This window comes from Moschus berezovskii, chromosome 1 (genome assembly GCF_049115385.1).
Source record: "Moschus berezovskii isolate FMDL1 chromosome 1, NW_MosBer_1.0, whole genome shotgun sequence".
NCBI classification, from domain to species: Eukaryota; Metazoa; Chordata; class Mammalia; order Artiodactyla; family Moschidae; genus Moschus; species Moschus berezovskii.
This window is the reverse complement of record NC_142460.1, coordinates 154,259,803-154,279,366: the sequence shown is the minus strand read 5'-3', so window position 1 is coordinate 154,279,366 and position 19,564 is coordinate 154,259,803. Positions and strand designations below refer to the sequence as shown.

Below are 19,564 nucleotides of genomic sequence, written 5' to 3'. Positions count from 1 at the left end.
ATTGCTACATGCTGCAACGTTGATGAACCTTGAAAAAATCCTGTGAAGTGAAGGAAGCTGGGTACAGAAGACCACATGTATGATTCCACTTTCATGAAATGTCCTGAGTAGGCAAATCCATAGAGACAGAAAGTAGATTAGTGGTTTCTAGCGGCCGGTAGGAGGAGGGAATGGGGAGTAACTGTAAATGGGTTCTTTTCTTCTTTTTTTTTTAAAGGGGAGGTGGTGTTATGAAAATGATCTGTAACTAGGTAATGGTGATGGTTGCACAACTTTGTGAATATATTAAAAACTACTGTATTGCCCACTTTAAAAGCTGGAATTTTTTGGTGTGTGAATTATATCTGTTTTTAAGATCGGGGAAAATGACGCCGATGGAGAGGAGTCAGCGGAACTGAAAAAATGAAATGGATCGCGAGTGTCGCTTGTCCCCGTCCGTCGCCTCCGTCTGAACGAACTTCAGGCTCAAGAACCGGCACCGAGAGGGCCTTCGGGAAGCGACGCTGGGGACTGGATCTAGGAAGAAACACGGCCCGGGATTCGAAGGAAATGCTGTTAAGGTGGCGGCCTGGGGTCGCCTAGGACAGGGGAGGCGTCTGTAGGCTCCGAAGTTGGCCGGGCGGGAGCGGAGATTTAAAGGCTGGAGCGCAGAGGCTCTTAAAGAGGCCCGGGCGAATTCCCACTCGGCGTCCACCGTAAAGCCAGCTCCCGGGCGCCGGTGGTCGGGCCCGGGTAAGTGCGCGGGGCCGCGGGGGAGGCCCGGTTCGCGCGCCCTGCGGGGTCCCGGGAGCTCGGCGCAGGTGGCACAAAGCTCGTGAGCCGCGCGTCCCGGGAGTCTGGGGCCCGCGGGGGTGGCGGGTCGCGGCGCCGGGCCCGGCCCCCCAGCGCCCACGGAGGCGGCGCTCTATTTTTAGCAGGCGCTGTTGCAGTATAAGGAATGCGCGGCTCGCCTGGCGCTAGGCTGGGGCGCGCGCGGGCCGCGCGGTCGCTTTAAGGAGGCGCCGGGGCGGGGACCGGCCGCAGCGGCCGGCAGGCCGCGGGCCCGAAGCCGTCAGTCCGGCCGCCGTGGGGCCCGGAGGGCGCGGCGCTGTCTTCTGGTTGGCGCGGGCATGGAGGAGGTGGCCTGAGGCCGGAGCCAAGCTGGGCTGGAGTGCGCGGTGAGAGGTCGGCGCGGGCTGGGAGGGGAGGGGACCGGCCGGGCGCTTTGTTCCGGGCTGGAGGTGTGGCCGCCCCGGGCCGGGCCGCGCTCGCCGCTAGAGGACCGCGCTTGGGGACTGGCCTTTTGCCCCCATCGCAGGCTCCAGCGTAACGGTGTGCGATCGAGAAGTCGGCGACGATCGGGACCCCAGTGAGATGGGCCTGCTCACCACCTAAAAGGCCCCTTTCGTGGTAACCGCCCTTGGGTTCCTTTTTCCCCTGGCGAAAACCCGCGGGGAGTGGGCGGCGGGTCTCGAGTGGGATGGGGAAGGGTTGGTGGTGGCTCTTTATATTTTTAGAAGGGCGTTAACGGGGGCAGGGATCTGCCGAGAGAGTTGTCAAATTTGTCTGGTTGATAAAAAACAGGCTGCTGCATTAACAGTCTTTTGCGGCGCCACGGGGCTTGGGGCTCTGGTCACCACCAGGGCCCCGGCTCATTCATTGAATGGGACCTGCAGGGGCGCCCTGCGTTTGGGGCACAGCGCCAGATCCTGTGCCGCGGGGAAGGCAGGGGTGCAAGTGAGCCCTGTGTGTTGGTTCTGGGATCAGGGGAGCACAAGGGCTGTGGGAACAGACAGCGTGGAGGGTCAGGGAAGGCCTCCTAAAGGAGGTGATGCCTGGCGGAGTATGGGCACTGGACACCCAGATAGACTCTGTGGCTGGAGCTGAGGTCTGTGCTGGCTGGGGCCAGAGGCCAGTCTGGAGAGGCAGACAAGGACCACTTCATCCGGGCCCTGATCCCTGCGCTCTGGGATTGTCCCTCCTTCCCCCTCCCCACCCCCAGCTCCTACTCCTAGTAAACCTCTTTGGGCTAGAATGGTTCTTGCCCCTCCAAGACTCACACTGTGTTCTGGACCTGACCAGAGAGGGTAACTGACAAGGCTCAGAACTGTAGCCTCAAAAGAGTACCTTCCTCACAGCAGGAATGATGAAGAAATCTGACCAAAAGCCCTGAAGCTCCACTGTAATAATAACTGCCAGCAGGGCTTACACAGACCAGGCACTTGACGTGTATGCTTGCTCATCATTTGACGAGACTCCAGAAGGGTCTTCTTATTACCCCCATGCAGATGGGAAACAGGGGCTAGAAAGAGTCAGTAACTTGCCCAAGATCCTATCTAGGGTCCATGTAGACCCTCAGCTCTCCAGCCCCTTTGGGGAAGGTCTGGCTGCCCTGGCTTCATGGCTCCAGGTGCAGCCTGTGTTAGGCTTTGACTCCGTTGCCTTTCACTGGTTGGTTCAAGTGTGGGGTGGTGAGCTGCTGGTATTAATAACTGACAACGTGTCAGGGGCTTTGCAGCAAACAAAGCATTTTCACCATGACAGTTCTTAGAGCTGCTCCTACTTCTCTTCCCAGGAAAGAAACTTGAGCTGGCTAACATTTTTGTAAATCTCCCAATTTCCTATAAATCGCATTTCCCTGCTGACTAGGGGACTGAAAATGTTTCGGGTCATGATTTTGACCCTCAGTCTCTTCTCATTCCTAGCAGCTAGTTAGCGTCTCTGTCTGTAGATTAGGGTGTAGTTTGTCCTTTCTCTGCTAGGTCAGGAGGTTTGAAGCTTTGATGCTCTGGGGTTTTGGAAGCTACAGGGTCTGCCAGCCTCTATGGGGGTGGGGTGGGTTTTGTGTAAGCCAGGAGCTCTAGTAGAAACTGCCCCTTACCCCCCTACTTCAGCATTTTCTTATGGGCAGGGGGCGGTCAAGGCCATCTACTAAACACTGGTGAGGCAAGTGACAGTTGTCCAGGGCTGCCAGCTCTGTGTGTATTTGCCCACTACTTATGTTTTCACCTGCCTAAGATATCTTTGTGACAGGTATAACTTTTATTAGCTCTAACCACAGACATTTCACACTTTCAGTTGATCTGAATTGCTTAGAGAGAGACAAGTCATTATCCCTGGGGTTGGCTCCTGAGCTCGAGTGATCACGTGGAACCAGGGAAGACTTCTGAGCTCTGATGGACTGAACCAGTTCCTGGAGTGTCTGGGTTTAATATCAGCTCGATTCACAAGCTGACCAGCCTGCTGGATCAAGTAACTTCTCGAGGAAATATGACCTCCATTTTATATTTCACATCTGGTATCATCACTGTCTCCCAATGAAATGCCCCATAAGGAGTATGCCTCCCTGCAAGCAATTGGAAACATACCTGCTCATGAATATCATGTAGTTTGCACAAAACACACGCATGTGAACTGTATGGGAACACATTCTTGTGCAAAGTTGGGATGTTCTTAAGTGTCTAAAAAGTGTGCATTGAGTTCCAAAGCCTCCACACCTGCCAGGCCTGGGGCAGGTATCTGACTAGCTAGAAGGTGCAGTTACCTTTGTCTGGGGATGGGAGAAAAGAAATATATATTCTGCAAATAACAGAACCCAAGTAATAGTGGATTAAGCAGAGTTTAGATCTCCCAAAAATGCTCTCAACTCTGGTGAAGTCCCTGTACAGGGATGGGATATTAGTGCCATTTCCAGCAAGTTCTTGCATAGCACAGGCAGCCAAGAAGGCTGAGTGTTCAGAGCAATGGTTTTTACCTTCTTGGGCCACTACCTCTTTAATATGCCAGTGAGAAGCCCAGAGAAACGTTGCTTGGTTGTATGAAGTTAGGCATACAGTTTGGGAGATTTGTGGATCTCTGAAAATGAGCCCTGGATCCCAGGCTAGATCGCCTGCTTCACTGCAGTTCACTGAGGACCTGCTCTGAGGCTCTGACCTCCCAGCCAGGCCAGCAGGCTGTCGTGGTGGAGCCAGACGGGCATAATTCTCAGCCATGAGAGGAAGTCCATGCCATCAGCCAGCAGATCTGTCTTGTGGAACTCTGAGAGTGTGCTGCCATCCCCTCTTCAGACAGCAGAGGACGTTGTCAAGGCCAGGGGGACATCCGCACTGCACTCCCTGGTGTCTGCTGTGCATCCTTTGGTGCCCATCTCTAGTCTTCCAGGTAGCCTTCTTGCTGCCATAATGAGGCTGGTGCTGTGTTCCAACTCCCCACCCCTGGCCATCTACTGAGCCTCACTACTGAGCCAAGGGTCTGTTGCCCGCTGGCATGATCCAAGACAGCTTTCTGCAGTTATCCACATTGTAGTGGTCATGAAGTAGCATGTATTTAGCTTTTAAATGTCCCTATCATGGTCCTTTCGTGTTTTTTTTTAATATTTATTTATTTGGCTGTGTTGGGTCTTCGCTGTGGCATGCAGGATCTTTAGTTGCGGTGTATGAACTCTTAGTTGTGGCATGTGGGATCTAGTTCCCTGACCAGGGATTGAACTTGGGTCCCCTGCGTTGGAAGAACGGAGTCTCAGCCACTGGACCACCAGGGAAGTCTCTCCTTTAGTATTTTTGATAGCTTTAGTCAGTGGAAACTGCTGATGGCCAGGTGGCCAAATGACAGTGTGGATTACCATTGGTTATGAGGTGACTTGCTCAGAGGGGCACATTTTCATCTACAGAGCTGGCTTCTGGCCACCTAGATGGATAAACATTGTGATTTGGATGTGGGTTGTGTTGCTAATGAGATTTTGGAGAGTACAGGAAGGGATTTTGCTGTTCAGCATGTGGTAACAGAAGGAGGTGGCAGGGGATAGAGAGTCCTGAGCTCCGATTTGGGCCCTTTGTGACCCTGTCCATAGGGCCTTGGGAGCGCCCTGTGCTGCAGGGGCTCAGGCTCCATCTGTGACTTCTCTAGCCTGCTCTCAGGGTTGTCATGGGGATTAGATGAAATACACAGATGAGAACATGCTTGGGAGACCAGAAAGGGCGGTAAGAACTAAGAGCATTATCAGTATTCAGGCAGCCTTTAGATAACAGAATCACAGACCAGGAAGGGGCCCCTGGAGCATATTTAGTCTCAATTCAGACCTAGGAGCTCATATTTCTCATAGTGGTGAGGTAAATGGTTTTTAGGCAGGACATATTTTAACAGTTACATATACACTTATTTGTGTGTATTTTAAAATAAAGGTATGACATCAAACCTATTTTTTTAATGCCTGTTTTGCTCAGATTAAGGCAAAGGATTTTATGTTAAACACTATGCTGATTTTTAAGGTAAAGATTAAGCCAGTAATAGTTCAGTAGTAGACATTTTGGCCCAAATGGGCCCTTGAGTAGAGGCTGGGAAAATTTGTGCAGCCTTTGAGGAGCAGATCTTAGCTGGGCCCTTCTAGAGGCAGGGAGGTTGCTGCCCCTCAAATCAGTTTACCCAATGGGGATTCACTCATCCTTACAAAGTTCTTTCCTTTCTCACCTTAACCTGTCCCACTGGATCTGTGCCACATGAACCTTGATAGTCATGCTTTTCTCCAGCACGAGCAGCCCTGCATTCTCCAACTGCTCCTCAGATGACGAGATAAAGATAGTATGGATGTCCACCCTCCCTCCGGGCGGGAGTGGACTAGAGGCTCTGCATTGGCCATCTCTAAGCCTCACAACAGTTTTGCTGTTAGCCCTTTACAGATGTGGAAACAGGGGCTCAGAGTGGTAGTCACCCCCATGGCCATGGCCTAAGAGGAGCAGAGCCCGGAAGGCGTCTCACCAAGGTCTGTTTGGTCCCGGAGGGTATGTTCCACCTGTTGCACAGGACTGGTAGATAACTTTGGTCATTCTGATGATACCTCCCTTCTCTCTCAGTGCTCGTGGGGTGTGGCTCGTGGGGGTCTGGCTAGATGTAGTCAGTGCTGTAGTGGGGTGGAGGCCTCATGGGGAGAGGGCACAGAGCAGTTCACACACAGGGATGCTGTGAAGTGACAGCAACCATGGAGGTGCAGGTGCGGCTGGTTGACAAGAGAGGCAGAGGGACCCTAGCTGGTGGTAGTTTTCCCCTAATCTCCATTAATCCTCTGGTCAACCAGGAAGCCCTTCATCATTTGCACACTTGACATATTTTGTAATTTTCAAAAATATAAAAATACAAAGGATGATATATAACAAACACCATGTATCCATTAGCCCAATTGAGCAGATGGGACCCTTTTGTTTGCCCTTGATCCCTTCCACACTGGCAGGGCTTCAGCACGTCCCTGCTCAGGAGCCCTGGCTGGCTGGGCCCGCCCTCAGCCTCCGACTGACTTTCAGAGCCCCACTCCCAAGTTTCCATTTCCTGGCTCTCTTAGCAACACGTCCCCAGCAAATTCAATGAATAACCACCTGGGTCTCCATCGAGGTTGTCAGTAGATCTTTTTGCTGCCTGAACTCACACTGGGGAGAGATAAGTGGGTGTCTTGGGATTTAACCGCTTTCAAAATGTTCCTCCCTCCACATACACACTTGCCTTGACCATCGTGGTTTCAGCCAGACTGTGGCGCATCATTTAGTCACAGCTGCCCAAACCAAACTGTGATTCAGATGGTAAATGTAAATATTTGGAAAAGAGAGGAAGAAAAACAATTTTCTTTTTCTAATTAGATGACAGTTTGTTAAGCTGCTCATCTTCAAAACCTTGAGCAAAATACGTTTTATGTTCTAAAGTGCAGGACTGCTTTGAAGGAAGGAAGATGGAGTCTGATATGGTACCTTTCTAACCCCTAACATGGCCTTGGGAAAAGAGCCTGATGCTGGGAAAGATTGAAGGCAGGAGGAGAAGGGGGCAGCAGAGGATGAGATAGTTGGATGGCATCACAGACTCAGCGGACATGAGTGTGAGCAAACTCAGGGAGATAGTGAAGGACAGGAAGCCTGGCGTGTTGCAGTTCATGGGGTCGCGAAGAGTCGGACACGAATGAGCGACTGAACAACACCACCGCAGCCTTGCCAGCTTTCCCTTTCCTGGGCTTCCCCGGAAACAAGGCTCCCGTGTGCCTGGTCCTGGGTCCTCCTCTCTGCCAAGAGTTCCAGCTGCAGAGGGGGCAGCTTTCCATGACGACAGGAGATGGTTTCTCACCCAACTTTGCAGGCTCCTTCTTCCACCCCGGCTGACTGAGCTGGAACCTGAGCTGGAACCTGACGTGGCCCATTTGCATGTAGCTTAGGCTTGAGTTAAGACAGTTAGCAAAACACCATTTGTAAAGCTGTGCAGGAAAGAGTTTAAAACCTTCTGGAAAAGCCCTACATTCCCTAAGCAGATTGGCTTTTCAAGGAGTCACCGTTGGGGACAGAGATTTCAGTTAGTTTTGTGGTAGAACACAGGGACCTGAGGGGGTCTCCAGGTTTTCTTTACTGAGTGGTGAGAATGAGTTGAAATGTTTTCCGTCCCTGAGTTGCCAACAAAGGATAACACTGTCTGCATCCTTTCCCGTGACTCGATGGAGACGCTGCGGAAGCTGGCAAAGGCTAAGACCCCAAAGACCTCAGAAGGATCTGCTTTGTTGGGGTTTCTTTTGCAATAGAAATGGTCAGAGGCTGTGCCAATGAAGGCAGTTAAGTATATTCTAAAGCTGATAACTATTTGTTTATGCAAGAATGCACATACATATTATGTTGATAGCCTACTTTTTGAAGAAAAGTTTTGGTTTAAAAAGAATCTGCTAAGTAATAATTCATTATATAAATGTACCACAGCTTCTTTATCCATTCATCTGTTGACGGCCCTCTGGGTTGCTTCCACGTTCTAGGTATTGTAAAAAGTGCTGCAATGAACATTGGGATACATGCATCTTTTTCAGTTATGGTCTTCTCAGGGTACGTTACTCAGCCATAAAAAGGAATGCATTTGAGTCAGTTCTGATGAATGAGGTGGATGAAGTTAGAGCCTTAGAAGTCAGTCAGAAAGAGAAAAACAAATATCACATGTTAATGCGTATATGTAGAATCTAAAAAGATGGTACCGGTGAACCTATTTGCAGGGCAGCAGTGGAGACTCAGATATAGAAAACAGACTTGAAGACCCAGTGTGGGGAAGAGAGAGTGGGAGGAAGGGAAACATACACATCACCATATGGAAAGTAGATAGCCAGTGGGAATTTGCTCTATGATGCAGGTAACTCACACTTGTGCTCTGTGACAACCTAGAGGAATGGGATGGGGTGGGAGGTGGGAGGGAGGTTCAGAGGGAGGGTATATGTATAGCTATGGCTGACTCATGTTGATGTATGGCGGAATCTGTAAGTTTTTAAAAAAAATTTTTTTTTAAAGAATCTGCTATACATATAGGAGAAGGCAATGGCAAGCCACTCCAGTACTCTTGCCTAGAAAATCCCATGGATGGAGGAGCCTGGTAGGCTGCAGTCCGTGGGGTCGCTAAGGGTCGGACATGACTGAGCGACTTCACTTTTACTTTTCACTTTCACACATTGGAGAAGGAAATGGCAACCCACTCCAGTGTTCTTGCCTGGAGAATCCCAGGGGTGGGGGAGCCTGGTGGGCTTCCATCTATGGGGTCACACAGAGTCGGACACGACTGAAGTGACTTAGCAGCAGCAGCAGCAGCAGCTATACATGCTCTCTGTTAGGATGTCCCTTGAATCCTAACTACCCAGATTAAAAGTAAAAGTATTTTTAAGCATGTGGTGCTGTGTGGAGATAGCCGAAGATGTGCTGGAGCTGGGGAGACCCATCCTCCACTTAGAGCTGACCATTCGGGTGGGGGACCTGGGGACAGGTTCTTGCCTCCCCAAAGCATTATATATTCATTTCAAGGGCAAAAATTGTTTTACTTCAGTTCTGTTCTTTCTTCTTTTTTAGCCTTTAGAACTTTTAACACACCTTGAAAATTCCCCGTTTTAGATGACCCCAAACTCACCCCTTTGTATTTTAATTCCACTGGGAATGGAGGTCCCAAGGGAGAGGCAGAGGCCAACCCATCTTTTGGGGGGAGTAACATTCTCTCACAAGGAGGCTCGGCAGCCCAAAATAGCGTCCATCATGTTCTTCTTTCAATGCCTGCTTTATTGTAACCGGAGATGATGGCAAAGGGTGGAACCACAGTCCCAAAGCCTTGGGGGCATATGTTAAAAGATCTGTCTTCTGAGTGGTCCCTCCCCACCCACATTCCTCAGGTTGAGACTCCCCTGGCCTCAGAGTCAGGAAGGCCTAGGCTCCCCACTCGCTCACTCACACCCATTCCCTTCTGGAAGAGGAAGTCAGCCCCCCCACCCCCTTGCCCTGCTGGTGCTCCTGGGGTGCTAAGACTCGGTGACCCCCGCCCCACCCGCACACAGGGCTCCTTTCCGCTTATCTGGGGCAGGGTGGGTGTTTCCTGCATGTTTGAGATTTTAAAGAGGAAACCAAAATAAAGAAACAAAGCCTTTGTTTTACTTCTGGGCTCAAACTGAGGGCGGCTGGAGGGATGGAAAGGGGGAGCGGGAGCAGGTCACTTGGCGTTTCCACAAAACAACCATTCTCATAGCACTTAACAGGGGCTTTTTTCCTACTTGGGGCTGGTGTGTGTGGACAGGAGAGTTGGGTGGAGGGAGGGAGAGCCCCTGTGTGGAAGGAAGGAGGAGAGGGCCCAGGCAGGGTCTGGCCTCAGGGGGGCTCAGGGCCCCTCAGTCCTCACTGCCTTCCTCAGAGGACCCACAGGAGAGTGGGGAGGGTCCTGGGCCACAGGCCCCCCTGCTGACTCTGCCCCCTCCCTGTCCTCTGTGTGACCTTGGGCAAGTCCCCACCTGCTTGGCCCTCCTTTGGCGTGTCTGTCACAGGGACCGGGCTGCTGCGACTTACGTGTCCTGGCCACACCGCCCTCCTTTCTTGTTTAATCCAGTTAGGCTGGGCAGGCTCTCATCCCACAGATGTGGAAGTTGGGAGATGCTCTCCCCAATAGTTCTTTGTTTTCCACAAAGAGTTTCTCCCTGTGGAAGCTCTCTGAGAGTATCATTTTTCTTTGAAGATTACCCGTTCACTAATGGAAACCCTCCCCATCTGCGTATTTCTGAGGATTGCAGGGCGGGGACCAGGCCCACTGGCCATCGGGCTCCAGAGTCAGCCACCATGCTTTGCGTGGGTCCCCTAGATGTGGCTTTCTCATTCCCTAAGCCCCACCACGCCAAGGCTGTTGTGTGTCACAGGCTGTCTCCAAGGGCCTATGAGAAAGGGCCCATAGCGCAGAATGGGGCAGAAGTTAAAACTGAGCGCCAGACCTTTTCCCCTGCCTACTCACCTCCTTGGCTCTCTGTCTCCTCAAGCCTAGTTGACTGCCATTTTCCAGGGCCCATTTTCCTGGACACTTTCCTCCAGAACTTCTGAAAACTGCCAATTTCCATTATTGTTTTTTTTTTTTTAAATGTATTTATTTTTAATTGTAGGATACGTGCTTTACAACGTTGTGTTGGTTTCTGCCATACAGGAACATGAATCAGCCATAGGTATACACATGTCCTCTCCATCCTGAACCTCCCTCCCACCTCTCACTCCATCCCACCAGTCTAGGTTGTCACAGAGCACCAGGCTGAGCTCCCTGCACTCCCAGCAACTTCCCATTAGCTGTGTATTTTACACTTCAGTCAGTTCAGTTCAGTCACTCAGTTGTGTCTGACTCTTTGTGACCCCATGGACTATAGCACGCCAGGCTTTCCCGTCCTTCACCACCTCCCACAGCTTGTTCAAACTCATGCCCATCAAGTCAGTGATGCCATCTAACCATCTCATCCTCTGTCACCCCCTTCTTCTCCTGGCTTCAATCTTTCCCAGCATCAAGCTCTTTTCCAACAAGTCAGTTCTTCACATTAGGTGGCCAAAGTATTGGAGCTTCAGCTTCAGTCTCAGTCCATCCAATGAATATTCAGGGTTGATCTCCTTTAGGATGGACTGGTTTCATCTTCTTGCAGTCCAAGGGACTCTCAAGAGTCTTCTCCAGCATCACAGTTCAGAAGCATCAGTTTTACACATGGTAATGTATATGTTTCAGTGCTACTCTCTCAATTCGTCCCACTCTCTCCTTGTCCTGTTGTGGCCGTAATTGTTCTCTATGTCTGAGAAATAGGTTCATCAGTACCATTTTTCTAGATTCCATATATACGCATTAATATATGATATTTATTTTTCTCCTTCTGACTAACTTCACTCTGTATAACAGGTTCTAGGTTCATCCACCTCACTAGAACTGACTCAAATTTGTACCTTAAAAAAAATTTTGTTCCTTTTTATGGCTGCATAATATTCTGTTGTATATATAGACCACAGCTTCTTTATCCATTCTTCTGTTGATAGACATCTAGGTTGCTTCCATGTTCTAGCTATTATAAATAGTGCTGCAGTGAACACTGGGATACATGTATCTTTTTCGATTATGGGTATATGCCCTGTAGTGGGATTGCTAGGTCATATGGTCTTTTTATTTCTAAGAATAAAGCTCCTAAGAAATCTCTGTACTGTTCTCCATAGAGGCTGCATCAATTTACATTCCCACCAACAGTGCCGGAGGGTTCCCTTTTCTCCACATTCTCTCAAGCATTTATTGTTGGTAGATTTTTTTGATGATCACCATTGTGACAGGTGTGAGGTGATACCTAGTCGTAGTTTTGATTTACATTTGTCTAATAATGAGTGATGTGTATTTTTTCACATGTTTACTAGCCATCTGGATGTCTTCTTTAGAGAAATGTCTGTTTAGGTCTTCTGCCCATTTTTTGATTGGGTTGTTTGTTTTTCTGGTGTTGAGCTGCATGAACTGCTTGTATATTTTAGAGATTAATCCTTTGCCAGTTACTTCATTTGTAGTTATTTTCTCCCAGTCTAAGGGTTGTCTTTTCATCTTGTTTATAGTTTCCTTTGCTGTGCAAAAGCTTTTAAGTTTAATTAGGTCCCATTTGTTTGTTTTTATTTTTATTTCCATTACTCTAGGAGGTGGATCATAGAGGATCTTTCTGTGATTTATGTCAAAAAGTTTCTGCCTATGTTTTCCTCTAAGAGTTTTATAGTTTCTGGTTTTAGCATTTAGGTTTTTAATCCATTTTGCATTTATCTTTGTATATGGTGTTAGGAAGTGTTCTAATTTCATTCTTTTACACATGGCTGTCCAGTTTTCCCAGGTATCTTTTCTCCATTGTATAGTCTTCCTCTGTCAAAGATAAGGTGCCCATAGGTGTGTGGGTTTATCGCTGGGCTTTCTGTTGTATTCCATTGGTCTATATTTCTGTTTTTGTGCCAGTAACATACTGTCTTGATGACCGTAGCTTTGTAGTATGGACTGAAATCAGGACTGTTGATTCCTCCAGCTCCATTCTTCTTTCTTAAGACTGCTGTGGCTAATTGGGATCTGACATGGAGACCAGGCTGGGAGCCTACCCTTTTACTTGTGAAAAGAGCCATTAAAGAGCTTGTTCGAGTACGAGGTATGCACCTGCATCCCAGACCTACACCGTGACCTTCTGCAGGAACCACAGCAGGAGCTGTGGGATTGTTGTTGTCACTGTTCTGAACCTGGTCAAAGTCTGCAGCCAGGCCTTCTTTCCCAATGACCAGAGCAAACACAAATGTTAATCTTTTTTCTTTGTGTTAGAACAGTGTGCACTGTTCTAACTGTTAGTAGCTGTGAGGATTAGAACTGAGGTAGGTCAATATATTTATTGAGCATCTTCTCAGTGTAACATACGTGCTGGGCTCCAGAGATACAATGGAGGATGAAATGGAGCATGGGCCCTGTCCTCCTGGAGCTGACAGTCTGATGGGGAATACACACTGCATCATAAACAATTAAGCCACGAGTGCAGCATGCAGAGTGCTCTCAAGACAAGCAGCTGGGTATCTTGGGAGGCAGAGCAGTGACCTCAGCTTGTCTGAGGTGCTGGTCAGGGAAGGTAGGTAAGTGCTTAGCACTTGGTCAGGACATGATGAACAGGCATTCTAATGATCAGCCCTGGCCATAGAACTCAGCCTGATTCTGCTCCATCTGGTTACTGCTACCCATCCAACAATGATAGTTTTGCACAGAGAGGTTTATACATTAATTTGTCAAGGGTCACACAGCTAGTAGATGGCCCAACCAGGATTCCAAACTGGGCCTGTTGGACTCATTCCCATGTTTCTAACATCTGCTCTGCCTCCAGTTTTACCTCCTGGGCTCATCCTTGTCAGATGGGATGAGGCTCTCTGGTTTCTGCCTTTCTCTGCACCCCAAAATAAGCCACCCACGGGTTGTGGGTGGTGATCATTCCTTGGGTCATCAGGAATAAAATGTGCCTCCTTGTTGAGCCCTGTCATGCCCTAGCAGCAGGAGCGGTGGTCTTGCATCCCGCTGGATGACCAAGGTCTCGCTATAGTCTCCCTGCTGATCGCCTTGCAGACCAAAGGAGGTGATCCAAAGGCAGCCCCTTCATTCCCCTCCAGCCTCATCCTGAGTGCTTCAGGGCAGCCTGGAGAGCAGCCCTGAATGGCCCCAGGCACCCTTCTGTGCAATTCGCAATTCGGTGGAGGGGACCCTGGTGAGAGTTCCCACAGCATAGTGATGACAACAATGATGACGACAGTAATAAACACTTCACGCGCCAGGCGCTGTTCTAAGCACTCATGTATATTGGCTCATTCCATCCTCAGAACAACCCTGTGAGGTGAATACTGCTGTTAACAGGTGAGAAAGCTGAGGCACACGTGGGTGGAGCGATTTGCCTAAGGTCACACACGAAGCAGGGCTTCCCAGGTGGCACTAGTGGTAAAGAACCACCTGCCAGCGCAGGAGGCATAAGAGATGTGGGTTTGAGCCCTGGGCTGGGAAAATCCCCTGGAGAAGGAAATGGCAGCACAATCCAGTATTCTTGCCTGGAGACTCCCATGGACAGAGGAACCTGTCAGGCTCCAGTCCATAGGGTCACAAAGAGTCAGGCACACCAGCCAAGTTCGCACGTGTAGCCAAGGGGGCAGATTCTTTGATACACAACTTTTTATAAAAGTGCCGTATGTAGAAGAAAGAGAGGTAGGCAACCAGCCCCCTCCGGTCAATGGAGGCTTCTAGGTGGCTCCTGTTGCTTGGGAACTGAGTGGGCCTGCCCACTCTGCCCTTTGCTCTCTGTCCATCCCAGGCTTGCGGTCCAGCCTGGCCAGGAGGACAGGGAAGATGCAGCTGCTCTTTAGGGTCTGGGGAAAGAGATTGAAAAGTGGTCTCCTGCCCTTTCAGTGTTTGGCAGGGTCCTTGAGAAGTCTGCCTTCCGCACCTCCAGCCGAGTTCAGGCCTTCAGACCCAGGGAGCTGGACCCTCCCTGGGTCCTGCCCCTGGCCTTTCCCCTTGCCCAGGAATGCCACCCCACCCCCCACCTCCCCAGGGCGCTCATTGCCATGCCTGCCTCGCTTTCAGAAAGTCTCCCCTTTGTTTTGCTCCAGCCCTTCTCTCTACAGTCTGCTCACTCGTCTAGAATGGGAGTTGGATCTCCTCTCCTCACCTCAGGGATGGGCCTCAATCCTGTTTCTTTCTCATTTTTGGTTGAACATAAAAATTTTTCACATTTTTCATTTATGGTGTTTAACGTTTTGTATATACGTGATGGAAAGAAATCAAAGCAATAGTCATTTTTGAATGTGCCTCTCTGCCCTCCTCCTCCTCAGGCTCTGCCAGGCTTTGGTTGCGTGCGCCCCCACTTTCCCAGCTAAAGATGACCAGACTGGAGAGTCTCCGAGCTGAGTACCCCCTACTGCTGCTTCTTGTTGTGATGGTCACTTCCTTTAATCTGTGCTTAGTCACTCAGTGCTGTCCAACTCTGCAACCCCATGACCTGTAGCCCCCACCAGGCTCCTCTTTCTATGGGAATTCTGCAGCCAAGAATACTGGAATGGGTTGCCATCTACTCCTCCAGGGGATCTTCACAACCCAGGGGTCAAACCCAGGTCTCCCTCACTGAAGGCATATTCTTTACCATTTGAGCCACCAGGGAAGCCCAGGAATACTGGTTGTGGGTAGCCTGTCCCTTCTCCAGGGAATCTTCCCCATCCAGGAATAGAACTGGAATCTCCTGCATTGCGGGCAGATTCTTTACCAGTTGAACTACCAGGGAAGCCCTTCCTTTAACACCAAAGTCAAGGCCAAAAGCCAGGCCAGGCCAAGGCAGTGCAAAAGGTTATCTGCCTTGGAGTGGCCACACCACTCAGTGCTGGCATGCTCAGGGTGGGCAGGGTAGCAGCAGGTGCCCTTATGGGCTGGAGTCCCCCAGGAGGGTGATTTGTCTGTCCTATATAGTGTATACAACTTTTTAATTGGTGCATGTGTGCTAAGTCACTTCAGTCCTTGTCCAACTCTTTGCAACCCTTTGGACTGTAGCCTGCCAGGCTCCTCTGTCCATGAAATTCTCCAGGCCAGATACTGGCATGGGTTGCTATTTCCTTCTCCCGGGGATCTTCCTGACCTAGGAATCAAATCCTCATCACTCTCTTACGTCTCCTGCATTAGGAGGTAGGTTCTTTACCACCAGCACCACCTGGGAAGCCAACATTTAAAAAACATTAGTTTCACATAAAAATTCAGATATCTGGCTACTCTTAAAAATTTGGACTCTCTGGTAACCCTGTTACAGACATGCTCCTGTCGTGACAGTCAGCTGGTGAAGGCTACCAGAGGTCTCCTGTTTACCCCAGGCCCCACTGCTCCCTATTGCCTGTCTCTGTTCCCTTCTCTCATTTATCCGCCTTGCCTCTGCCTACATGTGAGTTTGGGGTATCCATTTGTCTCCTGAGTTCTTCTTTCTGCTGCTGCAGGATAAAGCAGTTCAGATGGTGGGTCAGCCAGTATGTGGGAGGGTGGAGTTTAACAATTCAGCCCTGACAAGGAGCATCCATCTCAGAGGCAAAGGGCTGCTGACACAAAGGGAGGCCTGCTCCCCACACCCAGACCTTCCCTTTGCTGTCACCATGCCTGCCCTTCTCCTGGGCCACTTGCCTCCTGGGCTGGTGGGAGGCCCTGGGTTCTGCGAGGCAGCAGCTCTAGGCTGGGTCATCCCTGAGGGACAGCCTGTGAAGTTTTGCCCCGGTTAGCACACACCCCACTCAAGGGGAAGATGGTATGAGAAAATTTACCTTGCTGCTATCAGGGGGTTCTGGGGGTAGGGTATGGTACCCACATCCCGAAGGCAGGGATGGTCTGGGAATTGGGCCTTGGGAGAGTGGGTGGCAGGAAGGACACCCACTCTTCCTGCTGGACTGGTGGCCACGTGTGTCCACTGGGACGCCTAACGTGGTTTCTTCCCTGTGAGGACCACTGCCCCACTTCTCTGTGTGGCCACAGTCATAGTACCCACCGCACCTCACCTTACCCTCCACCCAAGCACAACCCCGGCCAGCTCCCAGGGTCTCCCCTGCATTTCTGGAATGCAGACAGCAGACACTGGGAGTCTCTCTGCCAGGGCCTTAGGGTGACCTTGAGACAAGGAAAATGAGGTCTAGCCTATAGCTCCCCAGCCCCACTCTAGCGGGGGAATTGTGATAATAAAGCAACTCCTGGCTCATTGATTTGAAGGGAGAAGAGTGAGTATGGCTGTGCAGCCGAGAAGGGAGCTCGTGGTCACTTGCAGATGGAGATGCATGGCCTAGACAACCTCGGGGACCTCAAGGGCTAAACAGAGCCCTGTCAGCGAGGTGGCCGTGATGGATAAGTCAAATGGAATAGTGGCTGCAAAGCCCTCTGGCTGCCACTTGGCCAGCACTACAGGTCATCACAGGCAAGGTGGCTCAGTGGAAGGTGACCTGGGGAGTGAGAGAGGCTGGGGAGGAAGGGGTGGCTTTGGGAGGCTGGGGAACAGGGTGGCTGTTCCTCAGAGGGAATGTTTTCATAGGCAGGGAAGGTAAAAAGGCATTGCAGGCAGATAGCATTCATTTGCAGACTCCCTGACAGGTTGGCACCGCCTCTGTCCCTAAGGACGCAGATGCTGGGGCAGTTCAGGTGGGCCTGTGGGAAGAGCTTCCAGCTCCCATGGCGGGTTTTCCAGGAGTACTGTGCCCGGGGTTGGGTGAGGGATGACAGCACTGGAGTCGGCGGGTGACAGCGCTGGAGTTGGGGAGGCCAGCACTGGTGGAGGGGTCCCAGGCGACAAGGCAGAGCCAGCCACTGAGGGGAACGTGCCACCAGGCTTTGGCCTGGGATTCAAGCAAGGTAAAGGGATGTTGGAGCAGATGGGGGAGGCAGAGGGCGGGAGAAGGGGCCTGTGGGGGTTGAGCCAGAGCAGCCCAGGAGGAGATGTGAGGATGCGGGCAGCTCACAGGAACCCTTGCTCCAGGCGTGGCCGGAGAGGGCAGCTGAATCAGAATGGGGAGCAACCTGCCAGGCTTTGGGGAGTCTGAGGGCCTCGCTTTGGGAGCCCAGAAGTCAGCCCTCTGCAGTGGGGTGACAGCCAGCCTGACTTTCCCAATGTACACACAGATGCCTCTCTAAGGTTGAGAAACTCTGCTCCTCAGCTGTCGGTGGAAATGCCCTGCACTAGGGAAACAGGGAGAGGCCCCCAGGACTGAGAATAGGAGCAACAACATCAAAAAGTCTTTCTTTCTTTGGCTGCATCGGGTCTTAGTTCTAGCATGCGGGATCTCTCATTGCAGAACACAGACTCGCTAGTTGTAGTCTGCGGGCTTAGTTGCTCCATGGCATGTGGGATCTCAGTTACCTGACCAAGGATCGAACCCAGGTCCCCTGCATTGCACGTTGGATTCTTAACCCCTGGGCCCTCAGGAAGTCCCTGAGAATAAGAGTTTAAATTCCTCTTGCAGTAGGGCGGCAGCCCTGACTCTCACCCCTGGACTGGGTTCAGCTCCACCCTCCCTGTGGTGGTGGGAGGTGGGGACAGAAGGGGCGAGGGGTTGGTGGGACCCCAACCCATGAGGGTGTGGGTCTGTGAGGGTCACGTGTCCAGTGCAGCACCCCGTGACCCAGGGTGCTAACGGAGCACGCGGTTCTGAGGGCAGTGTGGACCTGAGACCCTGAAGCCCCCGGTAATCCCTCGGTCCTGAGAGCCTCTCAGACCACCCACCCCTGGAGTAGCTGCGTGGGGAGTGGGGCAGAATTTTAGTTTTTAGTTGTCAGTCTCGGTGCCAAATCCCAGCTTGGCCCTCTTCCAGCTGTGCCCAAGGGCACATGCCTTGGTATCCCTGACACTGCTCCCGGCTGCTAACTGGGGAGACCAAATGCCACCCCTGGCAGCTCTGCCTTGGGACCTTTGTGGCCATGCCAGCTCTGCTTATGTGGCCTTCCTGCTCCCACCTGACCCCGCAGCCCCTTCCATCTGCTTCCCCTCTCCTCGGAGCCTCTGGAGCCCTTAGTTCTCACACAACTTATCCGGTCTCCACTGGGCTTTTCTGCTGGGTGAACATCACTGTGGTCATCAGAAAGGGCTGTGGGCCCCCCAGACTGGGCAGCCTTCCAGAGAGCCTACGCGGCGCCCTGTGGGGAGGGGAGAGTCCCAGGGCCTCTGGGCCCCCTGTGCTCCTCCCACCTTGCCCCACAGCCCCTGCACTTGTTCCTTCATCATTCAGTGCTGATGTGCAGCCACCACGTGCCAGATTCTGTGCTTAGTGCTCAGGATACAAAGACCAACATCCCTGCTTGTCAGGGAGCAGCAGGTGCTCCTCACCGCCCCCTTCCCACCTCACCCCCACCCCACCCCCACCCTACCGCCATGGCACACGGTACATATCCTGCAGTCCAGTCACAGCGTATTGTTTGCAGAACTTGGCACCTGCTTGGTTTTCACTCCTCTGTGCTTTACTCCTTTGCTCCTTCTGGTCCTCAGAAGGATATGCTTCTCTCCATCACTCACCTTAGCTGATACCTGCTTGGCCTACAAGACCACATTTTGGCATTACTTCTACCAGAAAGCCTCCTGCAATGGCCATAGGCTGGGCAAGATACCCTCCTGCTCTCCCTGTGTGCCTCCTTATTAACCTCTTGTATTGTAATGCTCTGTCTGCCCCTCCCCCCACACCCCTTGAACCCTGAGGCTGGGATGGGGGCTCATTCATCTCAGGCTTCCCAATTCCCAGGACCAGGCACACTGGTGGTGCTCTGGGAGCATTGACTGGACATGCATGTCTCCCGGATCTGAGCCTCTGTGTGCAGTGGTGGTCTGTCCACTTTACCCCTCCTGGCTCATTCTCCTCTGGGCCCTTTCTCATGTTGTGTGTCCCTAACAGGTTTTTCTTTCCAAGGATAAATCTGCCAAGACAGTAGTAGCCCAGAGCAGGGCTAGGTTTTATGATGGAGAGCACCTCTGGATTTAAAGAGGGAGAAACTGTCTCATGCTGAGTTCCCAGTAATTTGATATTTGCTGTGGTCTCTTCAGTGAACAAGCATCTCCTGAATATTTGGGGAAATGTCTTTGAGGAGCTTAAATCCCCTCCATTTTTGGGTCAGCAGCATGTGGGGGCTTGACGTCTTACAGCATCGCTACAGGAGACTGCCCCCGCCACAAGGAGAATGGGGTGTTGAGACCAGCTGGCAGATGGGTGGAAGAGAGCCCCAAGGATGGACTGGCGAGGGGCTGAGTTCCGAAGAGTCGTCATCTGTGGAACCAGCTGGTTGGCAGGGTATG

At 51.3% G+C, this 19,564-nt stretch overlaps 1 protein-coding gene across 5 annotated transcripts in view; it reads left to right on the top strand.

Annotated features, from left to right (window-relative positions):
- Window positions 1-710: 710 nt before the first annotated feature.
- The window catches only part of MRAS (muscle RAS oncogene homolog), a 68,347-nt gene continuing 49,493 nt past the window's right edge, over window positions 711-19,564 (top strand). The window contains exon 1 of one of the 5 annotated variants that reach the window (XM_055413129.2): window positions 711-732. The gene's annotated coding sequence lies outside the window, so the exon portion shown is untranslated. Of the gene's footprint in view, window positions 733-974; window positions 1,165-1,201; window positions 1,390-19,564 lie in introns of those variants that run through there. The other 4 variants (XM_088840334.1, XM_055413119.2, XM_055413110.2 and 1 more) reach the window with 4 other exon arrangements.